Here is a 20,232-nt window from a genome sequence, read left to right on the forward strand (position 1 = left end):
GGCACATGCTTAAATCCCAATGAAGTCAATAGGGCACAGGCACATGTTTGAAAGTAAGTATGTGCTTAAGTTTTTTACAGAATCAAGGACCTAAATTGTAACCAATCTGGGGCAAGAAATCTGTCTGTCACAATTCAGGGCACCTGCACCTGTATTCCCCCTTCATGGTCCACCAGCGGCACCCACTTTAGGCTCTTGCCTCCTCAGCCATCCCTTCTCCTGGATACAGACCTGCCTCTCTCCCCCTCCTCTCTGGGGTTTTTCCATGCTGCTCAGTTCCCTGCCTACATTGTGATATTCTCAGCAAGCGAGACTGCGTAAACAGGGCAGCATCTGTACTTTGCTTTCTCTCCAAAGACTATGAACAGCTGGAATTGTCAGCAGTTACAAATTATCACACCGCCCTTTATAACCAACCACATTTATTCTTAAAGTCGGGGCTTAAATTCTCATTGAGTATTTCCCAGAGCCCCAAGGCTTGGGACTTCAGCCCCATGGGGCATATCCAGGCTCAGGGCCTCAACCCCCTGGGAGGTGCTGGGCTTGGGGCTTCAGCCCCCTGGGGCATATCCAGGCTCAGGGCCTCAACCCCCTGGGAGGTGCTGGGCTTGGGGCTTCAGCCCCCTGGGGCAATCCAGGTTCAGGGCCTCAACCCCCTGGGAGGTGCTGGGCTTGGGGCTTCAGCCGCCTGGGGCATATCCAGGTTCAGGGCCTCAACCCCCTGGGAGGTGCTGGGCTTGGGGCTTCAGCCCCATGGGGCATATCCAGGCTCGGGGCCTCAACCCCCTGGGAGGTGCTGGGCTTGGGGCTTCAGCCCCATGGGGCATATCCAGGCTCAGGGCCTCAGCCCCCTGGGAGGTGCTGGGCTTGGGGCTTCAGCCCCCTGGGAGGTGCTGGGCTTGGGGCTTCAGCCCCCTGGGAGGTGCTGGGCTTGGGGCTTCAGCCCCATGGGGCATATCCAGGCTCAGGGCCTCAACCCCCTGGGAGGTGCTGGGCTTTGGGCTTCAGCCGCCTGGGGCATATCCAGGCTCGGGGCCTCAACCCCCTGGGAGGTGCTGGGCTTGGGGCTTCAGCCCCCTGGGGCATATCCAGGCTCAGGGCCTCAACCCCCTGGGAGGTGCTGGGCTTGGGGCTTCAGCCCCATGGGGCATATCCAGGCTCAGGGCCTCAACCCCCTGGGAGGTGCTGGGCTTGGGACTTCAGCCCCATGGGGCATATCCAGGCTCAGGGCCTCAACCCCCTGGGAGGTGCTGGGCTTGGGGCTTCAGCCCCCTGGGGCATATCCAGGCTCAGGGCCTCAACCCCCTGGGAGGTGCTGGGCTTGGGGCTTCAGCCCCCTGGGAGGTGCTGGGCTTCGGGCTTCAGCCCCCTGGGAGGTGCTGGGCTTGGGGCTTCAGCCACCTGGGGCATATCCAGGTTCAGGGCCTCAACCCCCTGGGAGGTCCTGGGCTTGGGGCTTCAGCCCCATGGGGCATATCCAGGCTCAGGGCCTCAACCCCCTGGGAGGTGCTGGGCTTGGGGCTTCAGCCCCCTGGGAGGTGCTGGGCTTGGGGCTTCAGCCCCATGGGGCATATCCAGGCTCAGGGCCTCAACCCCCTGGGAGGTGCTGGGCTTGGGGCTTCAGCCCCCTGGGGCATATCCAGGCTTAGGGCCTCAACCCCCTGGGAGGTGCTGGGCTTGGGGCTTCAGCCCCCTGGGGCATATCCAGGCTCTGTGGGAGGCGCTGGAGCTCCCACGGGCTTGAAAATATTTCCCGGAATTCCGCTCCAGCCAGCTCTGGCTGAATTTAAGGCCTGTTTAAAGTAAAGTGGTTACAGAGAACACATATTAAAAACAACCAAAGAACCAACAGGCATGCTAATAACCTTACTAGAGGACTCTCCCTCCCCCCCACGCCCGTAACTCCAACAAGGGCTCCAGCTTCAGCCCCACAAAGGGGCTTTTCTGTGGTTACGAGTTCGTAACAGCCTTAGCTCAGAACTAGCACACCCATGAATACGTTAGTCTTTCCTTTATACAGCAGGGCTCTTTGACTGAGACCCCAGGAACAGACAATCTGCAAATAATGGTCGTCTCCTCAAAAGGCTGGGTTTCTGGATAACCAAAAGGTGAAGAACTTGCGTTCCCCAAGCAAACCACTTGACGCTATTGTCCCAATAGTTCATTCTTGTCTGGCACATTGTTCAATACAGTCCTTTGAAGTTCATAACACTTCACAGGGTTCATCTCGCCACCCAGTGAGGTTAGATGCAATCCAGGCACACAATAATACATAACCTTTCCATTTAATACAATGGACTCCAAAAATACTTAAATTGAATTCAATAAGGTTTTTCGCAGCTATTGCAGGAAATTGCCATATCTATCACACTAGCATCTGTATTTTACAGCACTATGCATGTTTACAATTCCCTAATATATATGTAAAAATAATAGCAAATGTAAGATTTTGATCAGTTTCAGTGCATGTGTTTTACATAATGTATTATAGATAGGCTTGACGCAAACCCCCATTACTTTGGGGAAATTCAGAAACAGATGTAGATCCATACTTTTCAGCTCAGCTCTCCCTAGTTCATTTATTGACGTTAACTACTCCAGTTAGAAAAGTCAGGAGATAAGAGAACTTATTTCACTATTTTCACTTCATTAGGTAGCTATAATAAAACCGAAGACATGCGAACTAAAGCTCTGTTTTAGGAATTCCTTCTTTAATTTTCATGTCAAATAGATCTTTTAATGATGTTCAGAGAGTTTTTAAACTATTTCATTTTCCTTTCAGCTCAATGTTTAAGTTTGCCTAGTGGTCAGCATTCTAAGTTGTTACATGAGAACATAAAGATCATTACATTAAAACTGGCACACAGCAGGGTTCCCCAATAGTCTACCACCAATAGAGATTTTAGGGATTCTGAGCCGTTCAAGAGTTGAGAAGAAACCCAAAGAAATCATTACATCTGGTTGAAGATAACTGATTTTTTCCACAGGAGAGGTAAATGAAACGTATATATTTTGCATAATGAAACAGATGACAAACTTGGCAAGCTGCTCTATTAACGAGCCCACTATAAAGCTAGAATGCATACAAGCAGGGAGTGAGCAAGGAGCAGAGGAATCACTCTGATCTTAAAATTTTAACAAGCAATTTTAATCAAACCATTTTCTGGGTTAGATGAATTCTTTAACTTCCTCTAATGGCTGGTGCAATTTGAATTAAAAAAGGCATTGTCAGGTTAAGATGTAAAGCTTTTTTTAAGCAACTTATTCAAACATGAAACATATTATTATTGGGAGGAAAATTTATCAGTGTTAAAACAGTTTCAGATTTATAGATGGTACTTTTCAACACTAGGAAAGAGACTGTGTTGTGAAACAGTGAGTCTGTTGGACCTGGTCACACATAACAAATCCATGCTTCCTCCTTAGCCTGTTTATTTTCTCCTTTGAGTTTTTAACTAATATCTTTCCTACCATTCACATTGCTGGAAATTGCATATGGAAGCTGATCCAAAGCCCATTGAAACTGATGGGAGTCTTTCCCTTGATGGCAATGGGCTTTGGAACAGGCCAACGGTAACTTAGGGCTCACTCCTGCAAGGTGCTGAGTGCAATTGTTGCATGTCCTTAACTCCCACTGAAGTCAGTGGGAGCTGACAGCAGGTTTAATCCCTGAGGGTTCCACAATGAAATTCAATGTATTGATATTGAGCTAGCATCTAACAATAGGTGTTTTTCAACAGTAGTATGTTGTCATCTATATTGTGATAGTACCTAAAGGCCTCAACAAGGTTAGGACCCCACTGTGCTACATGCTGTACAAGCATATAGTAAAATGACAGATCCTGCCTCAAATAATTTACAGTCATTTTTTATACTGCTCCCATCCCAATAGTATCTGAGTGCCTAACAGAACGTAAGTTCAGCTTTTGGAGAAAAGCTGATGTTTTCCTGGTCCTCTCCTCTTTCCTCAGGAGGGTGGCGAGATCATATTTAAAAAAAAATCTATCTATGGAAATCAACTTTGATTTTCAGTTTCTTGTTCATGGTGCAGTATACATGGGCTTAATTTTTCATTTTAAAATTGTATGTGGAAAATTAGATTGTGATTTGGAAAGTTAAAAAAGCAGTGCCCCCACACTTCTTCACACACACACACACACACACACACACACACACACACACACACTTGGATTAGCAAGTTATCTATATCTAGCTTTAAAAACTGAAATGCTGAAAGAATCTAAGTAATAACCAGAATAGCAACACTGTGTTTGGGGATATTCTTCAGTCTTAGCTTGTCTTTTAATCTAATTGTTTAGCATATACATAATGTTTTCCTTGTAGTGTGTGTGTAGAAGCTTCAATTTCAAGTTAGTTCAAGGTTAGATAAGCCTATAAACCTACTATGATATGAAAGAACTCATAATATTGCCAATCCCCTCATTCTGGAATTCTTTGAAGGGCCTGGCAAAGTGTGTAAAAAGCAGCAATGCTCAAGAGTTCACTGTTTAGTACGCTACTCTGATTTTTTGAATATGGTGACAGTGACACCACGTGAACAAGCAACACTAGAATAAAGTAGTTATCCAATAAAACAAAGTGATTCTAATTTATTTTCCTTTGTTGGCTATAGCTGAAAGACTTAAAGACAATTTTTGCCTCATGGTACTTTTTCCCATTCACAGAGAATTGCAGATGATGAATAGTTGATGAATGGTCTACGATTTGGATTACTAGCTTTTTCCACAATAAAATGTACCTTTTCTAACTAAAAGAAACATTAATAGTAAGTAATAAATAATGATAATAAATTGATTTATAGTGCTAGAAACTAATCTGAAGCCATTGGCTTCTCCGCAATACATAATAACCAAGAATTGATCAAAGGAAACAAATGTGCATTAAGAAAGACAGTGTTGAACCAGATCATGGGCTGCTTCACACTGAACAGATGTGTTGTGTCTGAACACAGTTGGGAAGAAGTTAGCTGACACGATGCTGATAATGGCCTTGCTCTCAGAATGCACCAGGAGAAACGTTCGCCATGTTGTCAGCTAATCATGATTAAATCCTGAGGTTTGATCATGGTTAACAGACAAGAAGCTGAGCAATTTTTTTCTGGGTCTACAGTAACTACAGAGCATCAAAACGCTATATGTTATGTGTCTCAGTTGAAGAGCGAGACTGATGATGGCCTTCCACGAAAGAGAAGGAACATAATTCATGATCAGATGTCCCTTGGTGTTTACTTCGAAAAACATACAATTAGTTAAACAAATTTTACTAAGGGTCAGTTTGTGATTTCCTTTGAGAGGAAGCTACTAAATTCCTATTAAACACAGAAAATTGTTTGGTGATTTTTTTTAGTGAATTTTATGACTGTAAGCATACAAACACACATACACCCTAATTAGAGCATTCTTATTTTTAGCATTATCATGCAAATTGAATTCCAAATTGGTCTGAGCCTCCAGCATAGCTGCATGTTAAATGAAGTGTCTTTACTTGCTGTTCCACATTTGAATATGACTTATGCTTTGTGTGTGTTTAATTCTGCACAGAGAAGATCTTTTTGCGAAAGGGTGAAAGGAAATCAATTTTTACGGTGATTCCTCCATTAAAGACAAATGTATCGGGGTCATTCTTGATCCATATATTGTCATTGTTTATTTATGGGGGGTAGGGTAGCTCTTAAGTTAGGAGAGAAATTTTCCATTAGGACATAATGCAACAGCGCAAGACATAAAAGCCTGACGTCTTAGGGCACTCTGGGAAAGTGGGGAATTTAAGTCATTACAGAATCACAGCAAGGTCTTGGGGGCCTCTGCCACAATGACTTGGTGTCATCTAAGGTAAAATGGAAAGTAATTGTCCAGGGGAAGGACAAAAGAAATGAAACTCTAGTTATCAATTAAAACTAGTTACACAAAGAGCCAACATTAATGGAAAGTGCAGATAAGGGATTCTGGCTGAGTCCAGCCTTTGAACCTCAGTGGGAGTAATTTTATTTTTTAAAGTTGAATTTTTCTCCCCCCTCCCCCCCCATTCTTTCTTTAGATCTAGATGTTTTGTTTTTATGCTTGCAGGGAGAAGGAAAAAAGCTTCAACAATGTTTTCCCATCTGTAGTACAGGGAATTGCACATAGGTCACAGACAGAGGAGCTACATGCCACTTGATCACTGAATAGCACCAAAAGTAATTAATGAAATTAAATGAAATGAAATGAAATAAAATAAATAGGGAGAAACTTGCCATGAGGTTTCTAAGCACAGGCCTTGCAGCTAGCTATGTCTTTGAAGTTTTAGGTTTTATTATTATTATTCAGTGCTGATGCAATGGAGTTCTGAGTCCATGACCTATGTGCAGTCCCTAGAGGATGGGAGACACCAGAGAGGCATTGTTATGAGTGTGATCATTAGGTATGAAGAAAAAGAGACTGATCTAAATGAAACAAAATGTCAAACCTCTTCAGATTCTGCTGTTGTTGTTGTTATTGTTAAGGACAGAGTAAAATAACAACCAAGAACTGATAAATTCCCACACTATTTTTTACACAGTGAAATTAAATGTCTCTGTTGAATTACTCTGCTGAAGAATTCAGAAACCAGCTGTTTTGTTTTGGATTGGATGGCAATAATATTGAAAGGAATCTTTTCATCCTACAAGATAATTGGCCCAATCCTGCTTTCATTTAAATCAGTTTCCAAACTCCCATTGATTACGATTAGAGATGGATTGGCCCCAGTTATAGTTGTCATTTCAAACTGCTTTACAGTTATTAAATGTTACACAGCTCCTTATCTGAAAAGAGTCTCTAGATATGAACATGCAAAGTTGTTGCTGTTGTTCCTGCTTATTACCGTAGTACAGTAGGGCCAAGAAACCCCTACCCATTGTGCTAGGCACTGTGTGCACACATAGAGACAGACTGTGTCCCAGAGGCCTTACATAGACAAGACAACACAGGGAGTATTATTATCCTCATTTTACAGCTGGGAAGATGAGATCCAGGAAATTGAGATCCACCCATGTAGAGGGTCCTACAAAATTCCGGTTTAAGGGCTGGATGCACAAAAGAAGTTAGGCGTTGTGACAATGAGAGTCACAGTACCTAACTTTTAGGCACTTAGAAAATCACTGAGATTCACAAAGCCTAGTTGGAGCATAGGATCCCTATGAAATGAATGGGGAGAGACAGGCACCTTAGACTGCAGTGCACAAGAGCCAGCACGCCAAGCAGCTTCCTGCCTAAACTAGCCAACAGGAGATGCCAGCCAAAGGGTGTGTGTGTGGTAAGCCCCACCCCCTCAAGGAGAGCGGCTCGTAAATCCAGGTGGTAGGGAGGCCCCTATCTCTGCTAGCTGTCCTCAGAGGTGAACCCTCTCCTGGAGCTATGTGCCTATGCTGTTTTAGTAAGAAACCGAGGAAGAGGAAGAGGTGGTGGTGGTAATGCCCAACTTATAACTTTTAACCCAGTGACTAGAGCACTCACCTGGGATGCGGGAGACACAGGTTCAAGTCCCTAACAACTGGATTGCAGATTAATTCTCTCTTTACCTCCTCTTTCTCCCCCTGGCCCAATGACTATTTAAGTATTTATCTGCAGTGGAACAGTCCTGGGAGGTGGGAGACCCCTGTTACAATACTTTCTCCTCCTCTGGCATCCTAGGTGAGTACTCTCACCACTGGGGTAAAAGTTATAAGGTGGGGATCCCCACCCGCACTTCCTCTTCCTCCTCCTCCTCTTGCTGAATTTTGAATGGGACCCAATCTGACAGGCAGCCTCTCTGCATGCCTACCAGATTGGACCTCACATGCGACTTTGGCAGCCAAATGCCTGTCTTCCTCTGGTCTGTGAATTGTGCTGGGTGTTGGGTGGGAAATAGACATCCAGAAGACTTGAATGAGGCAGTGTTCAGCCAGGAGCTATGTGTCTGGGCACCTAGAGTGAGAGGGCCATGCGCATGGTGTGCATAGGTGCCCAGAAAACTTTTACCCTGAAAATGTAGGCAACAAATGAGTCCAGGTACCCACAGTACTTGGTGGGAGTTTTTGCACATCTCAGTGGTCCCAAAACTGAGACTTAGCTCTGGATGCACAAAAAAAGTTAGGTGCCTAAGTCCATGTTGTAGGAGCCTAAATGACTTGCCCAAGATCACACAGGAAGTCTGTGGCAGAGCTGGGAACTGAATCCAGATCTCCTGAGTCTCAGACAAGTGCTTTAATCACAAGATTATCTTTCCTTTCTCCAGGTCAGTGAACAGTGCATTCTAAAATAGGACCCTCAGCTCTGGAACTCAGCTTGAAAGGTATGACAAAGATGAAATTTATTGGCATTTCAGACATGGTGTAATGCCTATCTCTTTCCTCAGGCTTTTGCTTGAAGTGGGTGGTTGGGGGTTGAATGGACAAAGGGTAAGAGAGTGTGCTGCACACACACACACACAGAGACACAATCTAGGGGGAGGAGAAACAAAGTTTGTGACCTCTGGATACTAGGCTGGTTGAGAATGTGTGTGACCTTTCTGTCATTGGTGCCCCCCATGTGCCATGGCTTGTGGATGGGGAACAGTGTACAGGCATCTATGGCAGCTCAGTGCAGGGCCTCCTCCAAGGGAATTCTCACCTGGCCAGGTCTGGGACTTTTCCAGCCTTTCCACACTGCAGGGGCTGTAGCAAGTGCTAGGGCATAATCCTGCCAAAATGTTTAGAGGGCAGGAATCAATGTATGAATATATTTATTATGGGTGGCATTTTCAAAAGCATCTAAGGCTATGTCTACACTGCCCTGCAGTTCACACTATAGGGTTGTTTAGCAGTGCACACCAAAGTGCTATGCTGTATCACTCCCATGTGGGTTCTCTGGACGTGAACCGAAAGGTTCCTAATTCGCATTAATGCAATTCTGTTTGATGAGGACTATGTTAATGCAAACTTGGAACTGTTTAGTTCGCGCCTGCAGCCTCCACACTGGAGAGTTGCAGCACTGCACTTCGGTAGGCACTGCTATTCACACACCAATTGTTCAAACTGCAGGGCAGTGTAGACAAGCCCTAAGAGTGTAAAGAGCCCAACTCTCATTGAAAGCCAATGTGCTTGTGTAGTGCCTAGCAGTTGAGGCCTCTGCGCACTGCCGCAATACCCATTGTTTGCACTGATTTCAAGTGGGGGTGAAAATCCTGCCTTTCCTCGTCTACATTTGCTGAATCCCAAGTACAGATAAGGCCTAATTCCCTGTCCTCAGATGTATTTAGGCCCCTAACTTATGGAAATTAGGGGCCTAAATACCTTTGAGGATCCTAGGTGGCTTGTCTAAGAACACACAACTAGTCAGGGTGACAAAGCTGGGATTAGAAGTCAATGATCATGCCCCCAATACTTTGCACTAACCACGTAGATTTGCTCCCATCTCCATTTTAGCTGTCCCAGTTTCCAAATTGACCCTGCTCCTATGTTGTGAGACACTCTTGCTCAGTGAATTAAGGAAAATTTGTCAGTTTCAAGGTTTTTTTAGACTAAGCGATGTCCATGTAGTCACTAAATTGCATCTATCTATCTATAGACGGGCTTTTCTATTGCCTAACTCCTTCTGACATACTTATTTCTTATGGTGTTAGTTTTTTTAAAATCCCAGTTACTCAATATAAACAAATAAAAAGGAAGTGTGTGGTTTCCATCTGATTCATTTGAACAGAAGGTAGGAAACATTAGTATTGATGCATTCCAGGACTTGCTAGCGAAGCACAACTAAATTTAGCAGCCAGTGATATTGATTTGATTAAAAATGGTTTAAGACTTGTAAATGTCACAGGAACTTAGCAAAGTGAACATTATTAAATCCTTCTGGTGATGGCGAAAACTAACAAAGGGATTTGCAGTGGTTTCTGTAATTAATTGTTCTGTCATGATTTATATTAACTTACAGTACAACTCCATTAGCTCAGACCTGTCATCTCTGCTCAAGGAACCACCAAGTAATCACTACCACATTAAAGAATAAATTAGTTTTTGGCTTGGAGCCTAGTTGTAGAATGTTTCATTTGTGTCTGCTGTAGACATATGTACCTAATAAAGTTGGGAAGAATGAGTTGAAGTATGTATATATCAATGTCAGCTGACTATATTTTAGAGACAATATGATCAGCATTGTTCATTAGGGGTAATTAATCACTTTATTTCAATTGATGTGCCTCCTGTTTTGGTGAATGCCTTTAGGTGAACCATGAAGTAGAAGATGACTGAAAATAGGTAGGTCTCCCAAGATCATTATTCCCCCTTTGCATTTTGTGGCCTGTGGTTGTAGTAATAACTTCATATGGTTTTTGTTAACACTTCATTACCCTGGACTTGGATAAATTATCCTCTTGATTCCTTCCCACTTGCAGACACGTCGGTGAAGCCAAGGTTTAGCTGCTACTTACAGTAGATTATGGGATTTGTAAGGTTCTATCAAATCATCTCTGACTTTGATAGTTTGAAGATGTTTTAAGTGGCTTTTCTTTTGGTGTGTAACAGCTTGCTCAAGAAATTCTTTACATTTCCACGTGAGCTGAATTGGCCTTAGGGGTTCAGATGCTAAGACTTTAACTGATTTCTTTTCTTTCTTGGTCCTGGATAAACCACTTCAGTACCCTTGGGGCATTTCAGTGCACAGCCAGGAAGTCAGCACTAGTGCTTTAAACATGTGGCTGTTGTTCTGATGGGTCATGTGGTCAGACAGGCATTGTGAGCAGACTTCATGACTTGTGAATGTGCATCACCTGTAAATCCTCAAAGGGTTGTTCGTACCCTTGAAGCTCTAAGCCTTTCAGCTAGCTCCTGAAATTCAAAACATGTCCTTTATTAACCCCGTTATTTGAACCAGCACACTATCCGTTCCCATAAAGCAGCAATGGCAGCCGCACTGACAGCCTCCTTGTTATTATTATTTAGTATTTATGGGGTGCTGCATGGATCTAGTCCTGCTCCCACTGAAGTCAACGGGAGTTTTGCATTAGGTGCCTACATTAGGACCTGTGTGCCTAAATGTTAAGCAGCACAAGCTTCCGCTGCCCCATGGTGAACCCATCCAGGGCCTGGATGACCCTGTAGCTAGGATGGTATTGGCCTTCCAGTTGGCCTTCCAGCAGGGTGACTCCAGGTAGAGAGCTGTCTAAGTTCATGAGCTAGCCGTAGTATGCAGAAGAGCAGGACAGACAATAGTAGATGAGTCAGCATCCTGCCCCGGTCAGGGGGAATGTGCTGGCCTGAGCACAGGGGCTGGAGCAACTAAGAGGACATTTTGACAAAGCTGGGTGACATAACTGATAGTTTGGAGTGATGTTTCCTTCCCACCAGTCAGCTGCAGCTCATAACATTCACAGCTGCAGAGCCTTCTGTTACACAGCACATATCCTCTGAAAATGCTTATAAAATATGCAAAGCGTTCACTCGTTCCACTGGTCATTGATTACATCATTGTATTATATGGGGATTCCTGGCTTCTCTCAGAGAACTCTCAAGCCAGGCCTGGCAGGAGTACGCTGGGAAGGGGGACCCAGAGAGTCATGACAGTACATCCATTGGCCCCAGTGCAAGGATGACAAGGTGGCTTTCACACTTCCTCACCACAGAGGGATTTTCGCCTTCCTCTGCTGCATTCTATAGGCACCTGCAGTCTTGGGTAGCAGTTGATGGCCGCCCTGCCTCTATTTGAATGCCAGCACAAGAAGCACTGCCATTTAAAGTGTTCCAAATTGCTAATCCATAAATACTGTTGCATCAGCCCGTTCTTTTCTACACATGCCATCATGGAGTGGCAGTGCCAATCTACTATTTATGTGGATTATGTTGACACCAGCTGTTTTAAAATAACAGCAATGATCCCCTGAGTAAAAATATGTAGGCTGACCTAAAAGTGACACAGCAACACTTGACAAAGGGGCCCAGAACAGGATGGTCATTCATTTGCACAAATTCAGTAATGGGGGGGAGCCCAGATCTATTGGGTGGGGCCGGAAGGAGAAGAAATGGGCCAGCTCTTCTCTCCATTACAAATGGGTGTAACTGGGAACAGAATTTGCCCCAGAACCAGTAGACGTACCTGTTTCATTTTCCAAGTCTAAGCCTTGCTAGAGTGATTCAGAAGAGATGGGCCCCTCCTCCCCAACCCCCAAAATTTTCAAAAAGTTCAGGTGGCTATCCAGACTTTGTTGCTTGGGTTCATTTATCGTGTACAAATTTACTGAACCAGCCATGCTGAGGTAGTACATCAGTGCATTCTAGAAGGAAAGTGGAAGGTAGAAAATCTTGAGAGAAGATCAGGTTTCAGGAGGTTTCCAGTACAGGCTGGATTTGGCAGGGACAGCAAAACTGTGCGAATAGCGTTTCTTTAAGACATAGATCCAAACCTGAAACTATGGATAGTCTTCAAGTCATTAGGGGCCAGGGTTTGGATCCAGGCTTTTTTTGCTCAAGCCCATCTCAGAATATGTTACCATTTTGCTTTCTTGTCCCAGCCATAGCAAGGCACTGTCTGTCACACTGGTATTTCCAAAGAACTTATCCTAATGATATCTACAGCTGATGTGCAGAGACATACACACTTATTTTTTTAAATAAACCTCAGAAAAGTTCATGATCAAGTTCAGGTCAGTTCTTATTTTATCTGAACTAACTCATTCCTACTTAAGCCAAATTGGTTCTTGGCTGTAGTTTTCCATTACAAAAGCTCGCTGTTTAGGTTTGGGAACATGTTTGCCAAGTTAGCAATTGATATGATCAAAATAAGCCAAGTTCTCCTCTCACAGCACTTGCATAACTTCCATTAGTGTCAGTGGGTCCAGGAACACTGCAGTCCTTCGTGTCAAAGGAAGCAGGGTTTGGCCTGTGGTAATTTACATTCATGCAGGGCTGGATTAAGGCAATCCGAGGCCCTAGTTACAGTTCAACGTGGAGACCTGTACCTGCAGCCCTGTCGTCACCCTCTGGCCATGGCTCTGTCCTGTTGTGTTAGAGAACCTCCTTGAGAGGCAGAAGCAGCAGCCTGGGGACCCTTTACTCTCTTTTCCAGGAGCAACAGAATGGTCCTATCTCCCCTTTGGGAGCAGCAGGGTTCTCTCTCCCACAACAGGGAAGCGGAGGCAATAGCAGGGGGTCCTAGTATTTACCCCAGCTGTGGAGTGTATCTTCTTAGGTGGGTGGGCCAGGCCCTCTTCACTCTTCCATCCATGGAGTCCTCTGCTGAGATAATGTTGGTGAAGTCCACCAGAGGAGTGGAACTTGGAGTTAACACCCCATTGAGATGCATGAGGCAGTTTACACCTCTCAGAGCTATTGTTTCAGGCTCTTTGCAGACTCAGACATATTACAACATTGGTTATGCTTAATTCACAAATTTCCAGCTTTTCTTTGCAACTGTAAGAACTAAGCAATCTACAGAAAACTGCAGAAAATGTGAAATCCATAATCAATGTTGCGTTTCAGGCCATCTGCACCTTTGGCCCCTTTCTGGTCTCTCAAGTGTCTTCTCAGGTATTAGGCCTCATGCCTTCACCTGTCCTGGGCTGTAACCCCAAATTCTCCCCCTCTTAGACTGGCAGTAGAGCTACAGCACCCTCGGGCTCAACCAGGCTTATCCACAAGGCCCAGCTGGGGTTTGATTCTTCCCTTCAGGAGCTGTAACCAGTGTGTGAATACAGTGAGCCAAAACAGCCTTTTCAAAACAAAGGATTGTTTACTCTTAAAATCAGAAGCAAAGTATGACCAAAAAAAAGGATTTTAGCACAGTAAAATGTCTACAAGCAGTTCTATTTTACATATCGTCATAGGTAGGCCTATCTTACCCAGACAACCCCATTTCCAGGGAATGGGGATTCAGTCTACTCTCCATCAGTCTCTGCCTCATTTCTCCTGTTCTTCAGGGACTGTCCTTTTATCCACCCAAAGGCCTGGTCTACACTGGGATTTCATATGGGTATGGGTAAAATTCACACCCCTGAAACATTTAGCTGTACCAACTTAACTCTCAGAGTAGACAGTGCTAGGTCAACAGAAGAATTCTTCCATCAGCCTAGCTACTGCCTCGTGGGGAGGTGGATTACCTACATCGATGGGAGAATCCCCCCATCAGCATAGATAGTGACTACACCGAAGTGCTACAGCCGCTTAGCTGCAGTGGTTCAGTTATGACGCTGTCATGTTTTAAGTGTAGGCAAGCGCAAAGATTTTCATTCCAGTTTCCTCCACTTGCATCCCTCCTTTGCTTATAAGCTGGAAGCCCCTCTCCCCCGACCCCCATGGCAAGCCAGACTATTGAGTTCAGCATGGTTGGTGGTAAAACTTCACAGTGAACGATACCTACATTGTTCTTTACGTATTAGCAAATGGGGCTGTCCTAAGCTCTTTCCCCTTTCCTGCTCACCTGAAACTAACCGCTGCTTGAATTAACCTCTTGTAATCATAAGGCAAACAACACAATAACAATGAGACAGAATTATGAGAATGCATTATTACAGGCAGCTCCCCCATTCTTCTCAATCAACTTGTAGCCTATGCAGGGTTTTTTCTTGGAAACAAAATAAGTGATATTAATGTTGCTATTCTATATTATTTTCTGCAATCATTACCTTTTAAGACTGGGCCACTGGTTTAGGCATACCATGTAAGCCTGAGGTTTTAAATGAAAAACAGTTCAGCGCAAGTCAGTCAGGTTTTGAAGGCATAAATGTAACCATTCGTCATACAATAATTGATCCTGTCACACGTAAACCATTCCATTCTGGCTATTCAGAGTCACAGACTGTACACAAACAAAAATGAAAAGATTCTACACTGACGATCTAAGTTTTTTAAAATGTGATACAAGGGGCCCCACCCTGCAGCCCTAGTTAAAGGATATCAGCAAGTGGGATCCTTGGCTATTGCCTGATAGCCTACAGAAGGCCACCATTTCTCTCTCACTAATGGAGCAGAATGATTTTCATTGCAGGAGATTGAAGCATATTATTGGCCTTGTTAGATGATTCTTACCATCCCAGATGGGTGCTTTAATAGCTGCAGAATGGATAGGTTTCCTTTGCTTGCAGCCCCACCTCTCTATCAAATTACATGGTGGCTCCACTTTCCGCTATCATGCAGAAACCAGGTCATGCTCCTAGGAAGTTCTTTAAACTGGGTCTGCCTCTCAGGCCACTATCCTTTTTTCCCCCTCTAGGGTCTCCCCAGAAGCCTGAGCTGAGCTCATGAATCAGGTAGCACAAGAGCCAGAAAATGATAATATACTTCAGAAGGCAACGTTTCCCCATTACTGCAGCAGCGCTGCTCACACGCTGGCATTTTAACAGTAGTTTTCAGGGCTCAGTTTAGAGATGAACTCAAATCATTAGTGTCACCTACAGCATCTTCTGTGTTCCTATGACAGACAATGAAAGGTTGGCTGGTCCCTTCCATGAAGAGCTTACAGTGTAAACTAGACATAACAGCTGGAATTAAAAGGCTTATGTGACACTCCCAAATTTTGAACTAAATGGGGAACAAAAGCCCTATGTCATCCAAACACCCCAGAGCTTTGGGGGGAAGTCGTTTTGCAGTATTCTACAAGCATTCCTCAGATCAGATATTTTTGGGTATGATCTTGGAAACAAAATCTTTAAGAGGCAGTATAGTAACCCAGGACAGAAGCCTAAAGCTAAAATAACAAGGAAAACTACTTCAAAGAGGCTTTCCAACAGTGTGGTTTACATTGCTGTATATGATAATATTTGAAAGGAAAAAAGTTGACACTGAAAAACATAAAGCACTAAGTGGACAACTTCGGTAGGGAATCCCAGAAAAACCTACTAGTAAATTGCCTGGCAAGTGGCAGGGAAGCAAAAAACGTGGCAAATTTACATGAAATGATGCCTGTGAAAGTGGAGGGAAAACCTGCACACCGGGAGAAACTGTACTAGTGAGACCAAGGCCATAGTCCAAAAGCAGCAGCAAACTGAGAGAGACAGTGGTGTAGGAAAAATTATAGTTATAGCTGAGAGGCTATGGCCTGTCACGCTGTATGGAAAACAGTAGCTGTCTGGGAAAGAAAGCTGTGAGTTCAGGCTTGTAGAGAAGTAGCCAGCAAAGATAAACTGATACCTCTGGTATTGCTGAAAATGTTGAACCAAGCCGGCTGCGTGAGAGGAGGAGAAATTGGCCGGCTGAATGGGGCTCCTTCCTAGGATACAGAATGAAAGAAATACAGGGGAAAGCTTCACAAAACTGAATGAGCTGCAATTTAAGAGCTAGATTTTGGCTGTTCTTGAGGAAACTGGGGTGAGGAGAGGTTCAGGGAGCTTTTACTTCCCATTCACACACCAGGGCAGTGCACAGCATAACACAGTAACTTGAGCCATATGTGCACAAGTGCTTGGGAGTCAGGGCAGCGCTAGCTGTGTTTAGTACCCTGCCGGAGGCATGATGGGTATGGTATGGCGAGGACTACCCCTTGCTCTTCGCTAGCTGGCAAACTATGGCAGGTGCTCATGGGAATGTATGCTGCATCCTATTGTAAGAGGCTTCTGCTGCATGCAGAACTGCTGACCCCAAACATTCGAAAATATGAATGAGTGAATCAGGACCGCTGATAAATTATGAGTTTTTTAAAAAAATAAGAAGTTTTGGATTCTTTATTTAACTTCTATGCCTTCAGGATACACTCGGTCACAGTTTCAGGCTTTTCTCTGCAATGATGAGGGCTAGAAACGTACTATTTTAAAAAAATGAAAGCTGAGATTCTCTTGTATTCCCATGACTCCAGGAATGGAGGCTTTAAATAAAACACCAACTATCATGACACTCATGATAAAAATCACAATTGGTGACATGATGTATGCATTGCCCCAAGGCATTCTTCCTTGCCACTATCCTCCCCGGGCAGCCTGCCCCAGATCTTGCTACTGATAAAACATGCTTCTGTATCCCCAGTCTCACACAACAGTGGCTTGACAGCCCACAGCCTTGCTCTAATAGGGGATAATAATGCCACAACTTCTGGACTCAGGGAGTCTGGTTTTTGTATGCTAAAGTAGGAACGAGAGGACACAGGAGTAATACCTACTCCTAATTTACTCTATTCAGAATTAGATTCTGCAGGAATTGTAGGTACTGTATGCAGAGATTAATAGTAAATGGCAAAATCAGCACAATGTAGGTCCTCTTCCTCCCAAACTGCGACACAAGTTTCTCCTTGTCTTTGTTTTTCATCTACCACAGACACGGTTTCTGTTGCAGTTTTGTTCAAACTTAGTATGTTTTTAAGTGATTCCTTCTCTCCATTATAAAAGATCTGAACTCCCTGTCCTGTAATCACTAGGCATCCTTTGTTCTATGCAGCCACATGAATTGGTGGATTGCAGGGAAGTTATCTCCTCCTGGCCTGGTTACCCTTTGTCTCTGGCTGATTTGCAAAGCAAAAGGAAAACTGCTTGAAATTCAGGTACTAGATTAGGCTTTGTCTACACTAGCACTTCTATCAGCAAAACTTTTGTCAGTCAGGGGTGTGAAAAAAACATTCCTCTGACCAACAAAAGTTTCACTGACAAAAGCGTCAGTGTGGATAGTGTGGACACTCTCTCACTGACATAGCTACTGCTGCTCGTTGGGGGTGGTTTAATTATACCAGCGGGAGAGCTCTCTCCTGTCGGCATAGAGCGGCTACACAGGAGATCTTACAGCGGCCCAGCTGCAGCTGTACAATGTGCCTCTGTAAGGTCTATAATGTAGACATAGCCTTAGACAACAGAATCCACTTAAATTCTCCCAAGAACCCTGGGAGCAGAAGGGTGAAGAATGCCTAGAGCCTTGGCTCCATCCTGCCTCTACATATACAGAGGGGGCAACGTTGGGGCATGTCATAATTTACTGCTGGACAATACCCACCCCAGAGCAAAACAAAGCAGGGGAAAGTTTGTGACCCAAAGGTGTCCTCTGAAGCACAATGCCTCCCAGAGCTGCTCCTGGGTTGGCACAGTTTATTCACTGCCAGGTTGTGCTTAAGGGCAGTCTAGCTCTCTGGTTTTTAGTGACCTTCCCTATGTTAATTATCCTATCTTCTTGCAAGTTGCACCGACTTATTTTTCATTTGGTAATATCAGCTATGGTTTTATCTCTTGCTCAGTACATACCTCTTCCCATGCTGTACAGACTAATTATATTATGTGTCTGAGTTGATACATATTTTCCCCGATAAGAAACAGAGTCTAAGTGAGAGTATGGCCTGTATTTCTACACTGCCAAGAGAAAGCAGCCGTAGCAAATGGGATAGCTGGCTACGATACTGCAAGTCCCAGTGGGTAAGATCCTGATCTCAGTTACACTGATGTAAATCCAGTGAAGTCATCAGATTGAATGCAGATTACACCAGTATAACTGAGATCAGAATTCACCTCACTATATGCTGGCAGCCTGGTCGGCCCTCCCGTAGGGGAAAAACAAACATGTCTGGTGTCAGTGATGTGGAAGCAGTACAGAAAGCAGCATCAGGCTGAGAGAATCTGCCCTAAGATGCATATATAAATCTACTGTACACCTTGCTAAAAAATGTATCTTGTCAGGTAACTTGGAGCAAGTTGTGGGATAATTTTGGAACCAGATACTAGAGTATTGGAAAATATTAACAGCCTGTAAGAAATTCTGGCTTGTGCTACCGCAGGGAAAGCAGCAACTGGCTGGAATACAATTAGTGTAGGAAACTCCAGAGCTCCTCTGTGCTATAGTACTGTGCATTGAGTGGGGAAGTATTACAAAATAATGTGAGCTTTTGTGATCATTGAGAGACACATAGTGACTGAAGCCAAGCTGAAAAAGAGCACTACGGTAACTGTCTGATCCAAAAAAAGTCACATAAAAAAAAAAACAAAAAAAAAAACGATTAAGCCAAGTCACAAAAAGAACAGTTCACCATATAAAGACGTGATAGCTAGAAAACAGCCACGTTAGGAAACAGGAATGTAAATGGTCATGTTAAATGAGAAACTCTCCAGTTTCCCCAGTTCAGTGTACATGAAAGGTGAGTATTTCAAAAGCATTCAGCTTTGGCCTGACTCTGCTTCCATTGAAGTTAACAGGCGAGTTTGTCTGCTGACTTTGATGGCAGAGTTAGACCAATGCTTGAGTGCTTTTGAAAATCCCATTTGAAATTATTTGGACAATAAAACACGAATAAAAGTGTTTATGGTGAATCTCTCCACATGCAGATAATAGTGCCTTTGTTTCTGTTAAAAGTCCTATTTTGATTCCCTCTGTCTCAGATTGCACCACAGTATTTTTGTGTGGGTTTGTGCCAAAGGAAGCTTTGTTGTCTTTAAAAGTTTGAGGAAAATCAGAAAGATGTTCATAGGATAGGACAGTATGAAAAGTCAGATGTTTGCACTTTTTGAAAAGTATCATGTTTTTGCCATGTCGTATTTAAAAAATAAATTGACTCAGAAAGTCCAAGTTTGGTTTGTTCTGTTGTCCTGTCACAAGGTCAGGGACCTTGGACACGTTTATAAAGTGCAGTGGTCTAATTTTTCAGTTATTCAGCTTTTTCCTCCAACTTTTGGGAACTCAGCTCTCCATACATCTTACAGTTTTTTAGGTGTTTGCTGCTGCTGAATGTGAATGATTGTAGTCAAGCCCTTAGTCTGCATAAAAACTGGTAGTGTATATGCAGGCTCCTTAAAGTCCACAAGTGGGCCAGTAGTTTATAGATACTAGAGAAATTCAAAGTGGATACTTTTCATGAATACTAGCCCCTGATCTCTCTCTGCTGCAAACTGTAGCAACTTTACCTATGTCAAGTTTTCCCATATTGATATAAAAGCCATTTTAACAAAATCCCAAACACAAACTTTATTAAGATAAAGTTAGGGTTCTATATAAACCATTAATTTACAATGATGTTATCTGAACATGCTTCATGTAGTTACTAAAATATGTCTGAAAGTTAGGAAATGATAGAAAATCATCAACGTTAAAAAAAGCTTTAAATCAGAAAGTAAGTAATTTAGAGCATTTTAGTTTAAGATACCTACCTGCCAGAAAGTCTGGAAATAAACATTTAAGGTGCTAGCGTGAACTTTGACTCTATTTGCAACCTTATCCTAATAAAGGTTTTCTTTTGGGAATATTAAGACTCTGTGCCATTTAGCTCCATAAACCTGAGCAGAGCAGTGGAATTCTCTAGTGTAGAGTACTGGTTTTTTTGAGCCGCAAGTGAGGGTCTGTGGGAAAGAAGG

General features: G+C 43.7%; 2 long non-coding RNA genes across 4 annotated transcripts in view; one reads left to right on the forward strand and one right to left on the reverse strand.

Moving 5' to 3' along the window:
* LOC125625133 (uncharacterized) overlaps positions 1-20,232 on the forward strand; it is a 197,653-nt gene that overhangs the window by 69,592 nt on the left and 107,829 nt on the right. For both annotated transcript variants that reach the window (XR_012665665.1, XR_007353465.2), the window contains one exon: positions 8,254-8,310. This is a non-coding gene — a long non-coding RNA (uncharacterized LOC125625133). The remainder of the gene's footprint in view (positions 1-8,253; positions 8,311-20,232) is intronic.
* Positions 1-20,232, reverse strand: part of LOC125625141 (uncharacterized) — a 102,207-nt gene that overhangs the window by 68,393 nt on the left and 13,582 nt on the right. The gene's annotated exons all lie outside the window — the stretch shown is intronic.

This window comes from Caretta caretta, chromosome 1 (genome assembly GCF_965140235.1).
Source record: "Caretta caretta isolate rCarCar2 chromosome 1, rCarCar1.hap1, whole genome shotgun sequence".
Lineage (NCBI taxonomy): Eukaryota > Metazoa > Chordata > Testudines > Cheloniidae > Caretta > Caretta caretta.